Source organism: Accipiter gentilis, chromosome W (assembly GCF_929443795.1).
Source record: "Accipiter gentilis chromosome W, bAccGen1.1, whole genome shotgun sequence".
NCBI lineage: Eukaryota > Metazoa > Chordata > Aves > Accipitriformes > Accipitridae > Astur > Astur gentilis.
In genome coordinates, this window is record NC_064918.1 from 16,789,117 (window position 1) to 16,813,069 (window position 23,953).

Here is a 23,953-nt window from a genome sequence, read left to right on the forward strand (position 1 = left end):
CCATTTTAACACACAACCACATTTCATCTTATCAGCTGTTTCACTTCCCAAGGAGAGAAAAAGTATTATTTGTTGTAACGTATGCTTGTCCTGTTTTTCTTGTAATATTGTTTCTACCAGAAGCATCTCAATTCAAAAGAAGTCTGTTTATTCTGCAATTATAGCAAACCCATGTTCATAGCCACTATCTGTGAAACACAGCTCAAAATAAAAGGTGAATATCTGGGTCCTGCATATCTGATATGTAGCTACCCCTTCCCATTCTCTCTGGGAGATTGGAAGGACCCAACAGCTCACTCACAAGCTTTTAAAATTGCAAAGGTGTTGTCAGCATCCTCCCTTTAGCTTTACATAGAGAGAGTCAAAGGGGTTGTTCCCAGAGAAAAGCAGACACTTTAACACATTCCAAAAAGCCCTGGGAGTCCTTGTCAGATTTTTCTATTTTCCTTGTCAAAGGAATGAAACGAGAACAGTTTTATAGTTCTTGATCATCCAGTGCCCAGGAAAACAAATTGTGCTTGGAGGCACACAGCATACATGAGGAAACACAGTATTTGCAACAAAGAACTGAGAATAATTTCAGAAATGAAGTAGTGAAGAAGAAAGAACTGGTATGACATTAGCAAGATTAAACAGTTATCCAGTAAAGTGTCTAATATACAAGACCAAAAATAATAAACCTGTTAACATAAACAAATCTCCAAATGAGCAGTAGCATTTATATATAAAATTTACATATGAAATATCAATGTTTGTGTCCCTCTTCCATCCATACAAGCTTTGCTCAAATGCTCTTTTTCCTCAAAGAGCTTCAGGCTTGCTCTCTTGCCTTTTAAATGCCAAGATTAAAAACTACTCTTGTGCTTTTCATCTATTCAAATGCTTTTTTTCTAGACCCTATCAGCTAAAATAACTGGTAACAGAAAATAAGCTAACAATTCTTGGATTGCAGATGACAAAGTTACTATTTATTCACTAATATAATAATTTACAAATTAATGGTTCCTCTGTATTTACACTTGTTTCACTTTCTAAGTTAAAGCTTTTCATATTTGTGAGCTGTTTCTGTCTTTACAAATGAAACTTCTGTGTTGTAGATACTGCTAAGGAATAGATTTTCAATGTCTGTACTAAAAAAAAGAATTATCTTCGATTAAAATTACACTGCTGGTAATCAGGTGGGTTTCACTGAGTAATAAGGATATAAGCTTCCTTTTGTTTTGGGGCTTTAAAAAAATACTCAGAAAATGAAAGAAATTAAGAAGCTTCCCTCAAAAATCTCCAGTTCAGGATTCAAATATCCATCTGGAGCACAGAAACTCCTTGCCATCTGGGTCAGTGCAGTATTTTAATCCAAGTTCCCTGTCTCTCAGGAAAGCAACTTATATCAATCAGGGTTCGGTGTATTTTGAAGGACTTTCCTTCCAGCTGGTATCAATCTCCTTTGGGTGGAAATAATTAATAAGGAAATTGTTAGAGAACCATACCAAATTCTTTGGCAGTTGCAGCTTTATATAGACTACATGGGGGAAAACAATAAACTACTTGCTGGAAAAAAAATATCTGAACTTTAAGGCTACAAGTAGCATTACTAAAGTCATAGTATTCAAGAGGTTGTCAGATCAAAACCTCAGTTCTCACAAGACTCCATACAGTGGATCTCACTCCTAAACTGTACTTTTTAGCATAACTATTATAAATATTAAATAAAAGCTGATCTTGATCTTGTCTATGAACCTTTTCTATCATATCCTCACTGTGATAAACCTCAATTAAAATTCTTTCAATAAATGATATTTTTACATCAAAGTGTTTGAGTTAATCCAAAAGCTGGTTGATTTTATTTCTTGACTGAGATCCTTTCCAAGTCTGTGAATTACAATTTTAAGTAAAATACCACTGTCTTTAAGAAAGAATAAGAAAACGGAAGTGAGGAGAAGCAAGAAGAAACAAAATACAAAATGTAACAGGGTGAGTGAAAACTGAACTAAATATTAATTGAGAAGTAGTACAACAAGGGAATAAGTGAGCTGTAATGACAGAAGAGAAATAACTAAAAATGTATAAAATAAAAAATTATATATTTAACCATATATCTACCCATATATATGCCAAGTATGATCCAATACCTCAAACGGTCATGATTACATCTGAAACCCAACTGGAGGTCAAGGCCATCTCAAATGGCCATTTCATTATATAAGCGGCATTAGATATTACTATTTAGCTTGTCATAGACCTTGTTACAGGCTAGGCACATTTCAGACATTTGTGAATGGATGGTCCTGAGGAGCTGGTCCTCAGATGGGTAGAAAGGGTTTAGCAGAAGGAGAAAAAGACCTGGTGAAAAGGCCTGACAAAACATTTAAATTCAACTTGGATTTGTCTGAGGATTTTGTTGCTGAAAATACTTGCCAATGCTTTTTTATTTGTTTGTTTGTGTTTGTTTTTTTTATCTTAATAATCAGTTGCAAACATTGGTCTTTTTAGTTTCTATGGGGATTTTTTTTAAGATGGTGCTGAACAAATGCCATTGTGGAGAGTACAACTTTCAGGACAGTTACTTGTGTTGTTCACTGTTTTATCCCAAATATAGAAACCACTTAAAAAGAACAATGGTTCTAATGTCAAATTCTATAAATAATGTATGCTACTACCAATGTTACTATATGAAATCATAATTATTATTTAATTATTTTTCTACTTGTGTTGTATAACCTAAGGGTTTGGCAGGAGCAACCCTAACTTTGTTTCAACGTGAGAGGTTGGAATTTTCCACAACCCAATTCTGCTGTGCTGCTTTTTGCTGTACAAAAGTGAGGAGTGGCAATTCCTCTGCTACTAGCCTACAGAGGATTTTTTTTTTTTTTTTAAGAAGCATTTTTGCACTTTCATCGTAAGGCAATTTTTACATAACACATTCACGTATAATATTCCTGAGTTAATAAAAGCCCATCCTATGAAATAAAGTCCTCTGTTTACATAGACAGCTTTTCTTTAATATAATTGCTAAATATTAATATTTCTATAAATAAATGTTAATTGTTTCCCTAAATGGTCATATTCTGTTTTTAATGTGTAGATTTAAAAAGCCTCCAAACCTCTATGAGATGAAAAAATCTCCTACCAATCAGTAAAAAAGGGCATTTAATTTCTTAGTTGACAATGGGTTGATCACTGGTTCCAGATTAGCAGTAATCGGTTTAAAATGTTTTAAATAAAATTAGATTATTTGGAAAAACTATTAAAGACTGTAATCATGAGAAATACGAAAGCTGTTTATCCAAAGACTGATTACATAATCTAGCTTGATGACATTAGGAAATCTTCACATTTGTGAAAACAATGATCACTGATCATTTGCAATTAGTTTTCTAAGTATATACATTAACTTAGCAGTTATCCTAAAGAATACATTCATCACAGGGCACTTCTGATTTTTAAAGGTCTGTTTCCAAGCCTCTTCCTTCACTGCAGGATGCTATCCTTTGTCTCATAATTTCACACAAAACTGTTACAAATATCTTTTTGTAATATTAACTTTTCAGTTCATAAGAAATAAATCACAGAAATGTCACATGGCACCTTCTAAGGGACAACAATAAAAGGCAAATTATTTTTCTCAGTGGATTAGGAAAGGGTTTCTATTTTACTGGAATCTATGGAGGTTTTCACCAGGAGATTTTGTTGTCATCAGACAAATCAATTCCACTTCCATATTGTAGTCATTCCCTCAGGCACAGCTTATCTTCCCTCAACCATACCCTCGCACTGAGATATAAATTGATTTAGAAATCTTGTAACAAGCAGACTATTGCACAGACAGTAGTGGTTTCCAAATTTTTTACTCAGTTCCTTTTTCCTTTCACATCACAGTTGCTGCGTGTGTCACAGAAATGGTCCTCTCAGTTTGCAAGGGCATGCTTTACAATCATGGAGCAAGGATTGACTTGGGAATAAAGTGAAATGGTTTCTACAAGGATCTTGAACTCACACTCCTGATTCTCCCTTTCAAAACTGCAGTAATAGTGGGGGAGTAGCCTGCCCCTACCCTGAAGAACTTGCCTTGTAATCCATCACATAGATCCATTCATGCCCACCATAGACTTTGGATTCTCCTGAAAGGAAGTGATATCTGAAGGAGGGAAGATGGATACAAATCTTGACAGGGTATAGATGGTCTGTGTCTATACTAGTAAATTAAAAAGTATTGGAAAGCATTTCCAAACTGTAGAACTTGGTTCACATGGGTATACTCTTAGAAACGCCCCTGACGTGGCACTGGCCACATAGCACTCTCCCAGCAATACCAGTTCTATTTGGAAGCTGGTGTGGGTGAGGATCCATTCCTTCTAGGCTGCCTACATGAGTCTGTCCTGTGCTGAAACCCAAACAAGACTAATACTATGGACACACTAGGTAGCTCATATCCCACTCCTTCCCCATTGCCCATTAAAAGTGGGCACTTTTAATTTATGAGCGTGGAGGCACGAAGACAGTCCATAAGCCTTCTGGTTTTAGCATTGTCACAGAAAGTTATCACACAAAACAAATGTAAAGTTCAGGGTGGGGGTTCACAGGTGGAAGAAAGCACAAAGCCTCCTTGCTGGTTTGGTAGCACATAGTATAATGCAGTGGTGCCCCAAGGAAACATCCGCCTAAAATCTGGAGGATGTGAGCCACTGCTGGTCGAAGTTACTGTAAAAATTACAGTCTTTTCCAAGGGGAATTTGATTAAACTGTATTTGTGTCTTATATAGCCATAATATAAGTTATTTGTATATATTTATCTGCAAGCCATATTTAAAATATAATTTAACTAATCAAAAAGGCATGCTAATAAAAGACTATATTGCATGTTTATGACACTTCTAATAGATATGTCAAACAGAATTAGAAAAAAGATATGTTCCTTACCAAAACCTGCATCATCTAAGTTCAATAACCAAATCTTCCCAACAGTTACACTTAAATTTCCATAAAAGTTTTATTGACATCAAAAGTTTCTCATGCTCTAGATTTGGCATCTACATGTCTTCAAATTCTGGCTCTGCTTTCATATTTCAGAATACAAGTTATATCCATTAGCAGTAATTTCCCTGTGCCAACTAAGTTATATGCATATAACACTGACATCAGACTAGAATTGGGCCCCTATAAGAAATCTATCATTTCAACAGTAATCCATATATACATTTTGATATGGATATACAGCTTACATACTTGTCCATCAGTCAGTTGCATAATTTACTGCCTCTGGCTTCATACAGTTCCTTAGAATGACACATTAGTTAAAATCTCAAACAGCAAATTACAGCAAAATACTATCATCTCAGCACTTCAACTTTAAAAAATGTTGTTTGAATACCACAGTGAATAACCAAGTTGGCCAATGGGAAAGTTGTGCAATGTTTATTGTTTCAAAACTCATGCAATGGTGAATGTACTATCATGCAAAACCTCTACTTCTTATCACAGCTATTATTACTAAGAATCTCTTGTTTTCTAAAACTAGTAAACAAAGGCAAAGTGAGATCAGACTTGGAAGACTAAAAATTCTGCTGTTATTCAAAAAATCTTAAGAAGCACAAGGAAGAAGAGTATATTTTAGGAAGTGTGTAAGTACATATGATTTAAGGAAAAAAAATGAATTGGTAAGCTCAGTGGAATAAAGATATCTTCAGAATCTTCTCAACATTTCTCCATGCTGATATGTGTACAGATAACAGATGGTGCAAATGATTCAGCATATACTTTCGAGATCAATATGGGCAGAAAAATTTTAGAAAGTGTTTGGCATTGCATTTCACAGGAAAAGAGGTTTGACTGGAGGAGCAATGACTAAATATTATATATTTACTTTGCCCAGAGTTGTGCAGTGACTTTGCTGTCATAACAGTTTATTCATGTTTTGGTGCTATGTCTTTGACACTAGCCAACAAACAAAAACACAGTAGTGAAACAGATCTTTCTTCTGATTATTTTTCTTGATGCAGAGGAAATTAAATAATCCCCTATTAAAAACAAGCAGCAAGAATATCTTCCTGTGATCACCGTATTGTGGTAAGGATGAATAATTTTCTTTGTGGAATCAGTGTGGTAATTCATAAACAGCAATAATTGTGCAAATATTTGGCTTATGCACACAGCCTGGTCTTTCACATATATTTGAGTTCTGTTCACATGAATAGGCCTATTGAATTCAATATGATGGTTCACATAAGAAGATATGCACAGAATTTCATAGGGGAGGCTTCCCTGTACACTGCTTAGTACTGCTCTTTGTTCTGTGTATCTGTACCTAATCAGAGATACAACCAGAAATTCCTACAGTTGTATATAAAAGTCACAAGATAATAAATTAAAGCTTATGGGAAAAATACTTTTTCTATTCTTTTGCCTATGAATCAGCCTGCTCTGACTCAACCTTTTATCTGGTCAATGTGCTCCCTTAACTGAACCCAGAAGACTAAAGAAAGTTCGTAATGCATGAATCCAATCCAAAATAATATTCCATTCCAAATGATTATTTTAATAATAATTTTTAAGGAAATACAGCTTACAAAGCTGTTACAAAGCTTTTATGAAGTTCAGAATAAAATTTCAAAAGCACGGAGTATGTTGTGGTTTAACCCCAGCCAGCAACTAAGCACCACCCAGCCGCTCACTCACTCCCCCCTCACCCAGTGGGATGGGGGACAAAACCGGGAAAAAGAAGTAAAACTCGTGGGTTGAGATAAGAACGGTTTAATAGAACAGAAAAGAAGAAACTAATAAGGATAATGATAACACTAATAAAATGACAACAGTAGTAATAAAAGGATTGGAATGTACAAATGATGTGCAGGGCAATTGCTCACCACCCACCGACCGACACTCAGCTAGTCCCTGAGCGGCGATTGCCTGCCCTCACTTCCTATCTCCTATACTAGATGGGACGTCACATGGTATGGAATACACCGTTGGCCAGTTTGGGTTAGGTGTCCTGGCTGTGTCCTATGCCAACTTCTTGTGCCCTGGCTGGCCATGAGAAGCTGAAAAATCCTTGACTTTAGACTAAACACTACTGAGCACCAACTGAAAACATCAGTGTTATCAACATTCTTCTCATACTGAACTCAAAACATAGCACTGTACCAGCTACTAGGAAGACAATTAACTCTATCCCAGCTGAAACCAGGACAACCACCCAAATGTAAAGAATACAATTCTTGACAAAAAAAAGAAAATATATTAAAGTATTTTTCAGATCCAACCTTTAGAATCAAGCCTACGTTAAGGAACAAAATCACTTCTTGCAAGGAAGTTCATCAAAGGAAGAATATCAAAGGAGCATTGATTCTTCAAAATAGCAAAATAGCATGTTTCTCCACTCTTTTAAAATAAAATCTATAGTCATTCTTGATTAGAAACACAGGTTATATTGAATTTGGGTGAGTTTTTCATTGACACTATACATATTTAGTTGTTCAATCAGATAATGCATTCAATGTCACCACTGTAAGTGAATCTTTTAAATAGTATTTTTTCTGTCTTAAAGTCTGAAAGATTTTAGAAGCAAGGGAGTAAAACCAACAAGCTTTGTTAAACTCTAGAAATCTTTCACCTTGTATTTATTTGTACACATGCCAACTTTATATTTCCTCAAATCATGTTGAGATGGATGAGTGCACTGGCTCACAGGGGTTTTTTTAAGAAGAGACTTACACTTCAGATGTTATATTTCTATTAAAACTGGGATGCTGGGATGGAGAGCTATAGGCTGTTCAGGAGGGACAGGCAGGGCAGGCGAGGTGGAGGAGTTTCACTGTATGTAAGGGAGAGGTTTGACTGCACAGCCCTTACAGTTAGCGATGATGTGCTTGAGAGCCTCTGGGTGAGGATTAGGGGGGTGGAAAACAAAGCAGGTGTCATAGTGGGTGTCTACCATTGATCACCCAGCCAGGATGATAGCACTGATGAGTTATTCTATAGGCAATTAGGACAATTCTCTGGATCAATAGCCCTTGTCCTTACAGGTGAATTCAACTTCCCAGACATCAACTGGGAATACCATACTGCTGTGTCGAGCAAGTCTGGGAAATCCCTGAAGCTTGTGGAAGATAATTTCTTGTCACAAGTACTCAGTGAGCCAACTAGGAAAGATGCCCTCCTAGACATGTTGTTTGTGAATAGAGATGTGGTGGTAGGTGGCTGTCTTGGATCATGAAATGGTTGAGTTAAAAATTTTCAGTGTAAAGAGGAAAAATGTTTTGGTTTAACCCGAGCCAGCAACTAAGCACCACGCAGCCTCTCACGCACTCCCCCCCATCCAGTGGGATGGGGGAGAGAATCAGAAGGAAAAAGGTAAAACCATTGGGTTGAGATAAAAACAGTTTAATAGAACAGAAAGGAAGAAACTAATAATGATAATAACAACAATAATAAAATTACAATAATAATAAAAGGATTGGAATATACAAAGCAAGCGATGCCCAATGCAATTGCTCACCACTCGCCGACGGATGCCCAGTTAGTTCCCAAGCAGCGATCTGCCTCCCAGGCCAACTCCCCCCAGTTTATATACCAGACATGACGTCACATGGTATGGAATACCCCTTTGGCCATTTTGGGTCAGCTGCCCTGGCTGTGTCCCCTCCCAACTTCTTGTGCCCCTCCAGCCTTCTCGCTGGCTGGGCATGAGAAGCTGAAAAATCCTTGACTTAGTATAAACACTACTTAGCAACAACTGAAAACATCAGTGTGTTATCAGCATTCTTCTCATACTGAACACAAACCATAACACTATACCAGCTACTAGAAAGAAAATTAACTCTATCACAGCCAAAACCAGGACAAAAGGTCAGCAGGGTTGCTACCCTGGATTTCAAGAGAGCCAATTTTAAGCTATTCAGGGAGCTACTTTGCAGAGTAGCCTGGGAATCTGCTTTTGAGGCCTTAGGGGTCCACGAGCGCTGGTCAGTTTTTAAGAACTACCTTTTAAAAGCACAGGAGCAGGCAATACCACTGTGTTGTAAGTCAAGCAGGCGGGGCAGAAGACCAGCTTGGCTGAACAGGGACCTCCTTGTGGAGCTCAAAAGGAAAAAGAAATTGTACGATCTCTGGAAGCAAGGTCAGGCTTCACAGGAAGATTACAGAGCTGTGGTTCGTCCATGCAGGGAGAAGACAGAAAAGGACAAAACTCAACTAGAATTGAAACTGGCCAGTGTTGTGTCAGGCAACAAGAAAGACTTTTTTTAAGTATGTTAATAGCAAGAGGAGGGCTAAAGAAAACATTGGACCGATACTTGTTGAAGATGGTCACCTGACAAATGGGGATGAAGAAAAAGTGGAGGCATTCAGTGCTTTTTTTTTGCCTCAGTCTTTAATAATACCAATATATCTTGGGCTGCACAGTCCCCTGAGTTGGAGGACCATGACTGTGGGAACAGTAACTTTCCATTTGTGGACACTGGAATTGTAAGGGACTAGCTGTATCAGCTGAATGTTCATAAGTCCATGGGACCTGATGGGATTCATCCCAGAGTACTGATGGAGCTAGCAGATGTTACAGCAGGACCCCTCTCAATCATCTACCAAAGGTCTTGGGAGTCTGGGGAGGTCCCTGCTGACTGGAAGCTAGCCAATGTTATTCCAATTTACAAGAAGGGCATGAGGGAAGACCAAGAAAACTACAGACCTGTTAGTCTAACCTCAATTCCTGGAAAAATTGTGGAGAAGATTATACTGGGTACTACTGAAAGGCATTTAAAGAACAATGCAATCATCAGGCACAGTCAACATGGGTTCACAAAGGGAAAGTCCTGTTTAACTAATTTGATATCCTTCTATAATAAGGTCACCCACCTAGTCGATGAAGGGAAGGAAGTGGATATAGTTTTTTCTGGAATTTAGGAAGGCTTTTGACAATGTCCCTCACAGCATCCTTCTGGACAAGTTGTCCAACTGTGAGATGAGCAGATACACAGTGTGATGGGTGAAGAACTGGCTGAACGGCAGGGCTCAAAGGGTTGTAGTGAATGGGGCTACATCCGGCTGGCAACCAGTCACCAGTGGTGTTCCTCAGGGCTCAATTCTAGAGGAAGTTCTGTTCAATATTTTTATCAATGATCTGGATGCAGGAGTTGAATGCACCATTAGCAAATTTGCTGACGATACTAAACTGGGAGGTGCTGTTGAGTCTCTTGAGGGATGAGAGGCCTTGCAGAGGGATCTAGATAAATTGGAGCATTGAGCAATCATCAACGGCATGAAATTTAACAAGAACAAATGTTGGATTCTGCACCTGGGACAGAGTAACGCTGGACACAAGTGTAGATTGGGAGAGGAGTGGCTGGAGAGCAGCCCTGCAGAGAGGGATCTGGGGGTGCTGGTCGAAGCAGGCTCAATAGGAGTCAGCCGTGTGCCCTGGCAGCCAAGAGGGCAAACAGCATTCTAGGGTGCATCAAACACAGTATAACCAGCCAAAGGAGGTGACTATCCCGCCATATTTAGGGTTGTTGCGGCCTCACCTTGAGTATTGTGTGCAGTGCTGGGCCCCACAATTTAAGAAGGATGTTAAGGTCCTTAAATGCATCCAGAGGAGGGCAACAAAGCTGGTGAAAGGGCTGGAAGGCATGTCCTATGAGGAGCGGCTGAGGACTCTGGGTTTGTCTAGCTTGGAGAAAAGGAGGCTGAGGGGCGACCTCATTGCTCTCTACAGCTTCCTGAGGAGGGGAAGTGGAGAGGGAGGTGCTGAGCTCTTCTCCCTGGGATCCAGGGACAGGACGCGTGGGAATGGTTCAAAGCTGCGTCAGGGGGGAGGTTCAGACCTGACGTTCGGAAGCATTTCTTTACCGAGAGGGTGGTCAAACACTGGAACAGGCTTCCTAGAGAGGTGGTCAATGCCCCATGCCTCTCAGTGTTTAAGAGGCATTTGGACAATGCCCTTAATAACATGCTTTAACTTTTGGTCAGCCCTGAAGTGGTCAGGCAGTTGGAGTAGATGATCGTTGTAGGTCCCTTCCAACTGAAAATATTCTATTCCAATATTCAAAGTAAGCAAGGCAGCATGATATTTTCAGTCAAACTTGATCTGGAGAGGCACAGAAACCAGTCGACAACTGTTCCTCATGGACTCACTAGACTTTTTGGAAGACCAGTGGTGGCAATGGCTCCACAACTATCTGCCTGCTTCAGCCCTCTGTTGCAGTGGGTCCCTGGGCAGTGGACACGTGGTGGACATCCTACCAGCGCAGCACTCCAGCACTGACTTCCAGGCCACTTGCATCACACTAACACAAGCCTCCTGGCATGTGACCAACACCCTCATCTTGATAAAAGGTGCATGGCAATCAACAATAATAATAGTTTAACTGGCCAGAAAACATTTCAGAACCACAAGTTTAATTTTTGCTAGTCTTTCACAGAGCATATGGATTACATTATAATTTGGAGGTTGCTTGTTGTATTCTCCAAATGATCCAGGTTCATAAGTTCCCTTTGTTTCAAATTTATCCCTGAAAATATTTCTCAGTTTACAAATTGCTGATCTGAGAATATAAATAATTAACTGTAACTGTAAAACACACTAAAAGGAGAGTGCCATGAGAATTCCCAGTTTTACAATTCTTTATTCCAAGGTAAACGTACAGCGATTAGGCTTGACTATCATTTGAGAAAGTAGATGGCAAGGTACCTTTAACTGGTACTCAGGAATTACATAGAATAGACTTTTCAAGTAATTCCCTATGTACCACCGTGTGATTTGTCTTACACATTTTCCATCTTACAATAAATGTGAATGCTAATTGCTATAAATATTCAGTTTTATCCAGACTCTATGTATTTTTGCTTAGCATGTGATGGTATTCATCATATCTGTACACTTGCACAAACTTCCAAATTTCTCTTCTCATTTTTTAAATTCATATAATAGCCTTATTGCTTTGCTAGATTCCTTTTCAATAATCTAGAATTACCATACAGAAGGAACCACTAAATTAATACATCACTGCTACTATAATTTATAGGTACAACTACTACAACACTTTTACAATGCTATTGACCAAAATATTTCACAAAGCTGTTTTGGGAGAATAGGCTTCTCTAAGGAACCCTGAAAATGAGTGGAAAACAACTAGGAAATAATCACAAGAGATGTACATGTATCTGAGGCTCACTCCTAAGCAAGGCATTGCTTGATTTCAGATTGGCCTTTACATTTAACCAGCACAGTGAGTAGTTACGTAATGAAGGCTAACCAAAGCCGCACAAAAACCAGCCACCCAACCAACATAAAATATAATACTGAACTAGCTGATTTTATCCTACAGTAATCCACAGTTTAAAGGATTATTATGTACTGCGATTATGCAAAACACACTGGAGTTCCTGATGTTGAATGTCAGCGAAAGTTGTAAAGTTAGGGCTTCGGTAATAAAATAAGACTGAATGCTAAGGACTATGAGATTGTATCAGTTTTGTATTTTGATTTTAGCCCAAAATATAGTATGATCTGATTAGTTGTAAGAAAAAGTCTTATTATATTATGATTAATTTTTCATTTAGAAATGAATCAGACATTTTTCTTTTAGGAAAATGTTTCCAAGTGCAATTTTGTTCTTTCAGGTGAGAAAAAACTACATGTGACTCCCTGTATTGCCCTTCTGTGACCTGTGCAGAGAAAGTAATACAATGTGTTCCTTGCCTACTGGTTCGGAACATCCTACTATTCATGTAACCAAGAGCTCTACATTATCTCTACATTTTAAAGAATCATTTTATACAGAAATTGCCCATTTTATACCCATTGCCTTTGAGTATACCTTTCCAGGGTGTGCTCTTGCATCTTCTCTTCACACAAAGCTGAGTTAAATTTATATTTTGGTCCTGCTGAAGGTTTCTGTCATGCACCATAATCTTTATTTCTGAACATCTAGAAAAAGCTACTCAAAATAAATAGAAAACTCCTACAAAGATTCTTCTGTCAACATTGTTTTAGCAACATTTAACTGAGTTTAGATTTGGCAGAACTTTTGTACTTGTATCTAAAAGATAAACTTAAAAGGTTTTTTACTATTAAGTATAGGGATATTAGGTATTATTGCAGAGTGACAAACAGTTGGTGTTATGTCTTTATTCCTGACCATTACTCAATTACTCTCTGTAAAACTGAACTAGCAGTCTGAGTAGACTCTGTTTGAAAATGCCACTTCTAAGTAGAAAGGTATTCAAAACAAGTCATGTAAATCCCTCCCTATCTATATCAATCTAGATAATCCTTTTTTTTGATTATATGTACTATTGTCAAAGTGCTAGGCTACCCTCAAATGCAAGATAACTTCATCCCTTTCACAAAAGATCAAATACAGTGACTACACTCTAATGTATTTTTGCCTAAAAATACTGGAAAAGGACAAAAATATTTTATGGAAATCCAAGAGAAATTACATTCTCTTATTTTATTACAGATTAAGGCATCTTGGACTGACTAAAATGATATATGAGATCAACTGGAAAAGGTACATGAGTCATCTGTGAAGAATATGGGAATTATTTTTTTGCCTCATTCAAATACCAAAGAATATTTAAGCTTGGTGATTTTGAAAGAGATTGCTTCAAAGCATCTCTCTGACTGTATTAGCAGTAGTGCAAAACCTAGGTAAAACTGTGTTATTGCACTAGACCTAATAGTGTACATCTTTCTCTCCTCCAATCCTATTCACATGAGATTGTCATGAACTTTTTGTAATAAAACCCAGCCATTCTAAACAAAGAGAAAAAAATATTAAGGTCATTTCAATAATATTTTTTTGAAATTTAGGGAAAACTATTGTTTGGGGTTTTTTTTAACATCTAGAGTAAATAGATGTGTAACTGTTTTATAAACAGTTTTTAAAAATAGATGCTCAGCAATTTTTTAATGCCAATTGCTATTGCTCCCACATGAGGAAAAAAACCACAGCAAATTATTACAAGTGGTGTATGGACCAGAGAAGGTCCCACACAGGGCTCTGTTCTTTTCCTTATGTTATCAAAAGTATCAGCTAAGCAGTAAATGAGATGGTCATAGAGATCTAAAAAGGAAGCAAAGTATATTTAAGAGGCATTTAATGTTTAAAGTTTGCAAGAAATTGATACAAGAAAGTGCTCACTGCTTGCTCATACAGATAATATGTAGACATCTGTAGAGAGACTATCTAGAAGATATTCTATTTACTCATGAATAATAATGTTACATAAGATGCTGCACATTTCAGATAAGGTAAAATTTGTGGAATATTACTGTATTTCTCCAATAGAAAATCCTTTCCATCATTTCTAGTAAATTACATTATTTTCTGAAAGTTTTCTACTTCTAGTTGAATTACTTCAGGCTGAGTCTGCCCAAATGAGAGTATGTGCATAAAGCAGATTTATTGGAGAGCAGTAAAGGGAAGGGAGCAATGTGAAAGAAAATAACCCCACTCTAAGGGATGTGAAAGAAAATCAATAGATTAAAACAAATGAAAGAAATTAATAGTGCCATATATTTCCTCCTTTTCTCATGTTTTGGTAACCAGAACTGGATGCATACTGAGAATTCCTGTTCTACAGGGAGCTCTCCTTATTTAGCTTTTAGCTTCATTCTGAATTAAAGTGAAAAAGACCTGGGGGCGTTGGTCGAAAGCCAGCTGAATATGAGCCAGCAGTGTGCCCAGGTGGCCAAGAAGGCCAACAGCATCCTGGCCTGTATCAGAAATAGTGTGGCCAGCAGGAGCAGGGAAGTGGTTGTCCCTTTGTACTCGGTACTGTTGAGGCCACGCCTCGAATACTGTATTCAGTTTTGGGCCCTCACTACAGGAAAGACATTGAGGTGCTGGAGCGCATCCAAAGAAGAGCAATGAAGCTGGTGAAGGGTCTAGAGACCAAGTCTTATGAGGAGCGGCTGAGGGAACTGGGGTTGTTTAGTCTGGAGAAAAGGAGGCTGAGGGGAGACCTTATTGCTCTCTACAACTACCTGAAAGGAGGTTGTAGTGAGGTGGGTGTTGGTCTCTTTTGCCTAGTAACAAGGGATAGGATGAGAGGAAACGGCCTCAAGTTGCGCCAGGGGAGGTTTAGATTGGATATTAGGAAAAATGTTTTCACTGAAAGGGTTGTCAGGCATTGGAACAGGCTGCCCAGGGAAGCAGTCGAGTCACCATCCCTGGAGGTACTTAAAAGATGTGTAGATGTGGCACTTAAGGACATGGTTTAGTGGTGGCCTTTGTACTGTTAGGTGTACGGTTGAACTTGATGATCTTAAGGGTCTTTTCCAACACAAATGTTTCTGTGATTCTATGATTTTATCTCTGAACATAATGGTTTATGTAAAGTAAAAATCGGAGGAATGAAATATATAATTGCAAAGGTACACTATTAACCAAAGACTTCCCAATAGCTCAAGAAGCCTTCCCACCCTTTCCTGTCCTAGACCGGACACAGTAAGTGGATGGCTTTTTATAGTGCTTACATGTTCCTGTTACTTTTTTTCAAGAGAACTGGTAGGCATTGCCATAAAATGAATCAGGGATATGATTGGGTTAAAGAAAATAATAAAAAGTCTATTTTGGTTTTGAGCTTTGATCTTCTCCCTGATCTGCTTTACAGAGTGACCTGACAAACACCCATGCTGGCACAACCAAAGGGGTGATTTCAGGTTAAAGAGGTCAAGACAGGCACTTCCAACTAGTTTTTCTAACAAAGCATATTCTCTGAACTACACCATCAGCTACAGCTTTTAAGAACGAGTCCTTCCATAATGCAGGGGTATAGGCTGTGCTCTTTGTCTCCACGCCCATTATGTTCCTTACTGATGCATTAAAATGAATTTTATAGCATTGATCAGTTTTCTTTCAAGATCAAGTTTTATGAGCAAAAGTTTTATATCTTCCTTCAAGTTACTGATAAATACATGAAGGAGTGCTGGATAAAGAGCAGATTCTTCTAATACCTTGTTAATTTTCTGAGTTATATTGGTTTTCTTTTTCTTAATTTTCAGTGTGTGTTCAATATGTTTAGCTCCATTATCCCTGGTTTCTTTAGCCCTTATCAGTTCCCAGCTATTTCACTTGACATTTTTATTCAATGCCTTCCCTTTTTTCGTATCATTTACATACTTATGAGAAATATACATGTATCACTGATTTCGTATCTCCTTTTGACCTGGATATTTTCTGACCAGTTCAGTGCTGAATAAATGTGGATCCATAGCTTTCTGGGCATTCAGGAAGATGTCCTTGAACAGTTTTTTTGTTAAGACTTAGCCTAACTTAAATGCATAGTCCTGCTCAATATAAGGACAGAAGCATTTTGGAAGGCTAGTCTCATACAGTCCTAAATTCTGATCATCTCATTTGCATACAGAAAATACAGCCAAACGGTTGTCAAGCATTGGAACAGGCTGCCCAGGGAAGCAGTTGAGTCACCATCCCTGGAGGTATTTAAAAGACATGTAGATGTGGCACTTAGGGACATGGTTTAGTGGTGAACTTGGTATTGTTTGTTTAACAGTTGGACTCAATGATCTTAAGCGTCTTTTCCAACCTAAATGATTTTATGATTCTATTCTATGAAAACATAAAATATTAAAATTTCCATTAAAGGAGAAGTTCAGAAACAACTAGATTAAAAAACATTGGTCTTATATCCTCTTGCCTCCCTCTGGGATTTTGAGCATCCAGATTACAGACCCTACAGACTAGTGATGTAGGTCTGGTGGACACAGGTCAATGGAAACAAAAATCTCTCAAGTGTCTGATGTGTGAAAGTGCCTCAGTTCAGAATGACATGACCCAGAACAATGTATCTTGCTTTGATTTTTTTCTAATGTGAAATGTAAGCATTCTAAATGCCACAATTTCAGGTGGCCAACTGCATCTCAATAGAGACTTCTCTCCAGATGTACTTTAGATATTAGAATGAGTTGGGTGCTGCATAGACATGTATAGAAAGTTCAAATTTGATATGGCAAAACCCCTCAGTTAAAAGCAGTAAAATCAGTGCTCTTGAGAAAACCTGAATGTGAGATGGTTGATAATGACCCCTTGGAAAGAATACACAGCTTATACAGAGCCAATTATCTTTATACAGTCTTAAAGCATACAGATCAAGAAGATTTGCTGAAGAGCAGCTGTATATGAAAGGTATTCATCTGGATTTATCTACACCTGGATTTATTCTGGGAAACCTACTCTGGCATAAATATTCCAAGGGTTCAGTGTTTGGATATTCCAGTCACAGGAGAAAAGGCCACCCATAGAAAGCTACTTCAGAATAATTGTTCCACACCAATATCCCAGTTCAACCTGGAATACCACAACATGCAGATAAACAGTGTAAAATTTATAGAGACAAAGTAGGCTGATTCAGCTCCCATGAAACAAAGGGAATGCTCTCTTTTACAACAGAGAAGCTGCATTTGGCCATGAGGTGCATATAACTCTCCCCCTGAGTATTCATTATAAGGCAAATGGGGGATACAAGGTTCTAAAATATGAGAGGTCCAACTTTTGTTTCTGCTTTTGTTCACTTTTTTTATTAAAGAAGTGGCTTAAGGCATACATTATGATGCTTATTATTTTTCCCTAGAATGTCTATCAAGTACAACATTAGACTTAACCATATTACATGCAGTTACTTGTATTCTTTCAAGTTTAAGGCTTACATTAAATATTTTGTAATTTACAGTTTAGCAGAAATCCCTTCACAATATACTGCAGTATAAAAATTTATGAGTTGGGTTGATGGTGGGGGGAGGGAAATGGAAATTAAATTTTGATGATAAATGGGCAAATCCCTCTTTGCATCCACATCTTGATAATTCCCTACTAGCTCTTACAATAATGAAGAAAAAGTGTGGAAATAAGTTAGTATCTATCAGATATATCAATTTGCTTTTGCATGCTTCCTCCAACTAATTGTTTTATTATTCTTATCCCATATAAGGAAAAACAGCTTTCTATCTGAAAGAAACAGAAGCATGCAAGGCAGTCAACTAATTCATTACAGAAGTCATCCTCTTTAGCACCTATTATCACATCAGTAACACAGTGCTACAATCAACACAAACATGGGTGTCCTAATTTAGATCCTTTGCCTGCAGGACTGAGCACCAATACCTACCGAGATATCACCATCAGCATTAAATAATTATATCAATACTGCTACATTGAGTTTAAAGTATTTTATAACTAAGAATAGTGAGAGTAAAGTAAGGTAGCAGGGCTTATGACAGTAATTGAGTTCATAATGCTAAACAATTTCCAAGGTTGATGGAGTTGTGGGATTCCAACTGGGAATACCTCCTTTGAAGGACTGTTTTCAGTTTTGTCTCAGTTGTAATCCAAATGTTCATGGATATCATGGCTTGAAAGAAAAAGATAATACAATCTCAACCAGAAGACATAAAAGAAACAATAAGAAAGTAACTTGGAACAAATGCATACAATTTTTAGGACAAGAAACAGCAGCCATGATGGAAGTAACTTTTAAAGCATACTGTATAGATGCTAGGTTGGATCACAGGAACTTGCTTATTATTTGGAATCAATTTCATGTTGGCAGAAATCAGTACACAGAAAAAAATATAAATAATGAAATATTTTCAATAAACATGAGGAATGGAAAATCTAATAACTGCTTTTATGTAAGCACATCAGAAATCTATTAAAATACACAGTCCAAATGTACAGGAGACATCAGCAAAATTATATACAATATTATACTAAAAGCATGAAGATAAGAAGGAAAAGTTATTATTACTGCCTTCATCTTGATGCAGTGGGAAATGGACTGACAGTGGCCGGGTCAGTGCTGTGTGCAAGAGAGTGCAACAACTGAATTCTGAACAACTGCACATACTAGAAGGGATATTATTATTCAGTGTAGATTCCCAAAATATGGGTACCTTAGTCCTAAGAATACAAATTACATATTGTCATTATTGGTATTAACCTATTTCCAAATTGTGTTGTAAATGGAGCACTTATCTGAATTGGGCAATTCCCACTTAACTAATATTTTGATCACAGTCCATCTCTGACAGGTAATTTCAATCTTTCATCTGTTCCTAGAAGCATTTGCTATAACTAGACATACATAAATATACATACATGAGTATAAAATATGTTAGAGTAGTAGTATACCTCATGAGATCCTCAGTGCCTCTAGTAATCAGATCATTCCCATGTGTTCCATATTTTCTAAGCACCCAATTTAAGATTGTGGGATTTGATTTACATAAGCATTTATTGCTTGGCATTGCAAACAAAGTCAGAGGAACCTATGCTTTGAACATGGCTCCACAATATCTTGCTACATAATAAAAAGGTACTCGAAAACATTTGTGAAGTACTAAATGAAGATTATCACATAATGATCAAATGCAGAAAAATCTCATTAAAAAATTAGCTGCCCTAATGGCCAGCTATAGGGAAGAAGGTGCTAAGCCAATGCGTTATCAAAAAGGAGAATATCCAATGCTGAATAACACATCAAATGACTATAATGCATTCCTTGATCTCCACTGAGTAAAGCAGAGATCTACATGTGATTCTGTATTTGAAAATGGTGTTCATTACTAAGAAATGTTGAGAATTAAAATTAAAGTTGTGTGTTGCTACTAAATAGGTTTTGTGCATATTATAGATATGTTAGCATAATTCTTAGAGCATTATAAATCCTCACCATCTATCTCCTGCATTTCTGAATTTCCCTATCAAGTATTCCAGCCATTCATTTTATAATGGTGTCCTGGTTTCAGCTGGGATAGAGTTAACTGTCTTCCTAGTAGCTGGTACTGTGCCATTGGCCAGTTTGGGTCAGGTGCCTTGGTTGTGTCCTGTGCCAACTTCTTGTGCCCTGGCTGGGCATGAGAAGCTGAAAAATCCTTGACTTTAGTCTAAACAATACTGAGCAACAACTGAAAACATCAGTGTTATCAACATTCTTCGCATGCTGAACTCAAAACATAGCACTGTACCAGCTACTAGGAAGACAGTTAACTCTATCCCAGCTGAAACCAGGACAAATGGGAAGGACTTTCAGACTCTACAGCAGAAATTCCAAATTCTTTTCAATAGTGATACTGTCAGAGATGAGGATCTGAAGTCTAACATCTGATTTCTTTTGCCCCTGAGCAATTGGTGTGACACAAAGGGGAGTTAATATAATGCAAAATCTACCTTCACCAAATCCAAAACCTAAAGACCCCCAGGAGTTGGAAACAATCCAACTGCAAGGACAGTAAGGAAAAGCCAAAACAAAGAAACCAGAGTACCCGAAGGGTTCTTGCTGAGCAAACATCGGCTGACTGCTGTGAGAAATGCCAGCAAAGCACCCCTTTCCAAAAGCTTTACAATCCCTCTTGGCTTTTAAAAACCTCAGCATTCAAGTTAAATTCTATACTTCTCTGCTACATTTTTATCTCCCTAAGGGAACATTGTACATGAGAAATCTGGAAATTTCAGGTAAATACCTTGATTAAAAGACTATTTCCTAACCATCCGACAAATTATTGCATACATAGACATGAAAATAGAGGTTGGGGCTCTTCAGATACTGTTACTTCAAGGACTAACATGCTTTTGAGACTTTGCCATAGGTGATATGAAAAGAGCAAACTTCAAATACAACAAAAAATAATCTACTGCAAGGGATGCTTTATTGCATGCAGTCATGCTTCGATGGCCAGGTGGCATCAGTGGCAAAAATGTCATCTCTCATCTCTACTTGCCTAGAAACTCTGTCCCATATAAGACCTGGCTATAACTGTTCATCAGTTGGGACTTACATGCTGTGTTTTTGTAATTCACTGCAGCTGAAACCAAATGCAAAAAGTAGAATCTCAGTTTGCACTGACTGACTATAGGAGAGGATCACTGTGTTTTTCTGTTCTTGTGCCTCCCCTGGTTTCAGCTGAAAGTTTTACTCCTAATTTTCTAAAAAACTATTGGTTCAAACTCTGAGGTATGATAAAGATGTTTGGTGTATGAGTCATTATGGAAATACACTAGTCTGAAGCAATGCAGATCAAATAGCTGAGGATAAATCATACAAGGAGATGTGGATAATAGGCTTTCTGAGCCAAGGAGAAATTAGGCAGCATCATTAGGAAAGTCTGTGAAACTTCTTCAGAAAAGACCTTTTTTAGGAATGAAACTCACAATCCTAGTGTTAAAAAACCCTAGGAACAGCATCAGAACACCATATACCGTGGCAGAAGTAATTGTTATTTTGTTTGTAATGGATTGGTTGGAACATGACTTAAAGTGAGCAGAAAAAAACCCAGCTGCTGCTTACTTTTATATTGTATTTACTGGTTTTCTTATTTTGAATAAGTTCATTGATATTCTGGAAGAGCACAAGATCCTGATTGTCAATAATAACTCAGCATTAATAATGTCAGTGCAATCAAATGGAAGTAAAGATATAAAAGTGGACAAGTGGGATCACATCTAGAAAAATTAAAGGAAGATACCAGCTCTGGCTTTCATTTCATAGCAAAGTGAAGGCCAATGTTAGGAACTAGACAAGAAGGCCAATCTGAGAGTACAAATATAATCTGTGTTTAATATTAATATTATTAATATCCCAATGTGATCTGAACATTTTTGTTGAACTACTTAGGCTGTAGGTTGGTGCAGTATTAGCCAATGGTGATCTTATTCCCTTTTACACAGCAGGTTTTCCATTTCATTTCATAGTCTACTTCATGATCCACTGTGACTTTTTTATCATCCTTTCAAAGATGAAAATCCAATCAATTTGTTTTGTTTTAATTGCATTCAGTTTTATTGTTCAGAGAGGCAGTAAGCAAACTGCAGCTTGATTTCATTATCCTATTGCTTTCTGACATTAAATTTAACCTATGTTATTTTTCTTAACCGTGATCATGCCTGTGGAATTTGAGTACTTCCACATATCAGATTGTACAGAAGAAACAGCTTTCAGGAGAAGGCTTTTAGAAGTTCTTGCACTCTGCAGCCTGAAGCAACTAATGTGCAAGACAGAAGACAACTATGGGCTGGAAGAGTATGCTGGGCTGTGTCAATGGAGACAGCATGTCATCTTCATGGCATCCTTACTTCCTTTAGCATCAAGTTATCTGCAGATGCTCTGGCTTGCAACTGACCACTGACTGTGCTGCATATTGGAAAAATAACTTTTTCTGGTTGAGCATACCTTGGCTTGAATAAATCTTCAAGGCAATGATCAAAATGAATAAGTGTTACAATTTTACTTCAAAGCAAATTTGGTGTATTAGCCTGAGGTTAGCCCTTGTAACAACATCATTTTGAGGAATACACATTGGAGCCACAGCGTGAATCTCAGGAAATGCTCACACAACCCTCCTCTACTCAAAAAAAAGATTGAAATTCAAAGAGGGGTAATTTTGCCTTTCTTCGAGCAGTTCTATTTCAGAATTCTTTGACTTAGAAATTTGAACAAAACTCCAAATGTATGCAGGTGCAAGGATTTATCTTTACCTACTAATCTACTAAAATATGAGTAGAAGAGAATACTTTGACAGAAAGGTGCATTAGCTGGGGTTAGGGAAAGACCTCCTCTTCCTGACAATATTGGCCTTTCGCCGTGGCCATTGTTACCAATTCACAGATAAAGAACTTAAGGCCAGAAGAAATAATAAGATTCTTATCTGACTTTCTGTCTCAACAGCATTTGAGTCTAAACCCCAGTATTAGGTGCAGTCATTTCAGTAACAAAAGTGTTTAAATTCAGAGCAGCTTAAATTGTTATATGCTAAAGTATACTAGGGGGAGTAAAGTACCCCTCTTCCCAAAGCTCTTGTAGTATTAGGAACCTGATGCCTTTCCAAATTCCAAAGTTAACAGTTGGTTAGACTCTGAATACACCAGCAAAGTATATAACTGTCATGGTTTAACCCCAGCCACAACTAAGCACCATGCAGCTGCTCACTCACTCCCCCTCCACCCAGTGGGATGGGGGAGAGAATCAGAAAAAAAAAGAAAAACTCATGGGTTGAGATAAGAACAGTTTAATAGAACAGAAAGGAAGAAACTAATAATGATAATAATAACACCAATAAAATTACAATAGTAGTAATGAAAGGATTGGAATATACAAGTAATGCACAATGCAATTGCTCACCACTCGCCGACGGATGCCCAGTTAGTTCCTGAGTGGCAATCCCCCCAGCCAACTCTCCCCAATTTATATACTGGGCATGACATCACATGGTATGGAATACCCCTTTGGCCAGTTTGGGTCAGATGTCCTGGCTGTGTCCCCTCCCAACTTCTTGTGCCCCTCCGGCCTTCTTGCTGGCTGGGCATGAGAAGCTGAAAAATCCTTGACTTTAGACTAAACACTACTTAGCAACAACTGAAAACATCAGTGTGTTATCAACATTATTCTCATACTAAATCCAGAACATAACTATACAAACTACTAGAAGGAAAATTAACTCTATCCCAGCCAAAACCAGGACAATAACCATCATCATCATTGTCATCATCCTTTTATTCCCTCTATCATTTCAGAGGACTGATGTTCTGTGATGGGTTCTCTGTCTGCATTTAGTGCTAAAGAATTGACTTCCAGAGCCCAGAAACCAATCAGGAAATGTCTCATAACATCATGACGGGGTCAGAAGAAAGGTCTAGTTGTTTCCCCCAACAGTGGCCTTAGATATGCTCCTGATTCCAGGCTGTCAGTCTACAACTCTTTCTCTTGACATAGGACTAAAAGACTGCCTATGCTGTGAACATAATCTTGCTCAATTTTCAAATTTCCCCACAATGTTCATTAATGGCAACAGATTAAGTTGCCAGAGGAAAAAAAAAAAAAAAGCACAACTTTCAAAAAGGATCTTTCCAACAGTATGTGGCCTGTAAGGACAGCAGAAAGAAGTGTGCACGGCCTTCTTAGATTAAATGTAGCTCTTATGGAAGAGAAAGAATTTTATAGTTCA

The 23,953-nt window shown here is 37.7% G+C and overlaps 2 protein-coding genes across 2 annotated transcripts in view; one reads left to right on the plus strand and one right to left on the minus strand.

Annotated features, from left to right (window-relative positions):
* Positions 1-23,953, minus strand: part of LOC126035250 (potassium/sodium hyperpolarization-activated cyclic nucleotide-gated channel 1-like) — a 244,264-nt gene that overhangs the window by 100,867 nt on the left and 119,444 nt on the right. The gene's annotated exons all lie outside the window — the stretch shown is intronic.
* The window catches only part of LOC126035329 (endogenous retrovirus group K member 5 Gag polyprotein-like), a 203,996-nt gene that overhangs the window by 25,053 nt on the left and 154,990 nt on the right, over positions 1-23,953 (plus strand). The window lies entirely within an intron of this gene.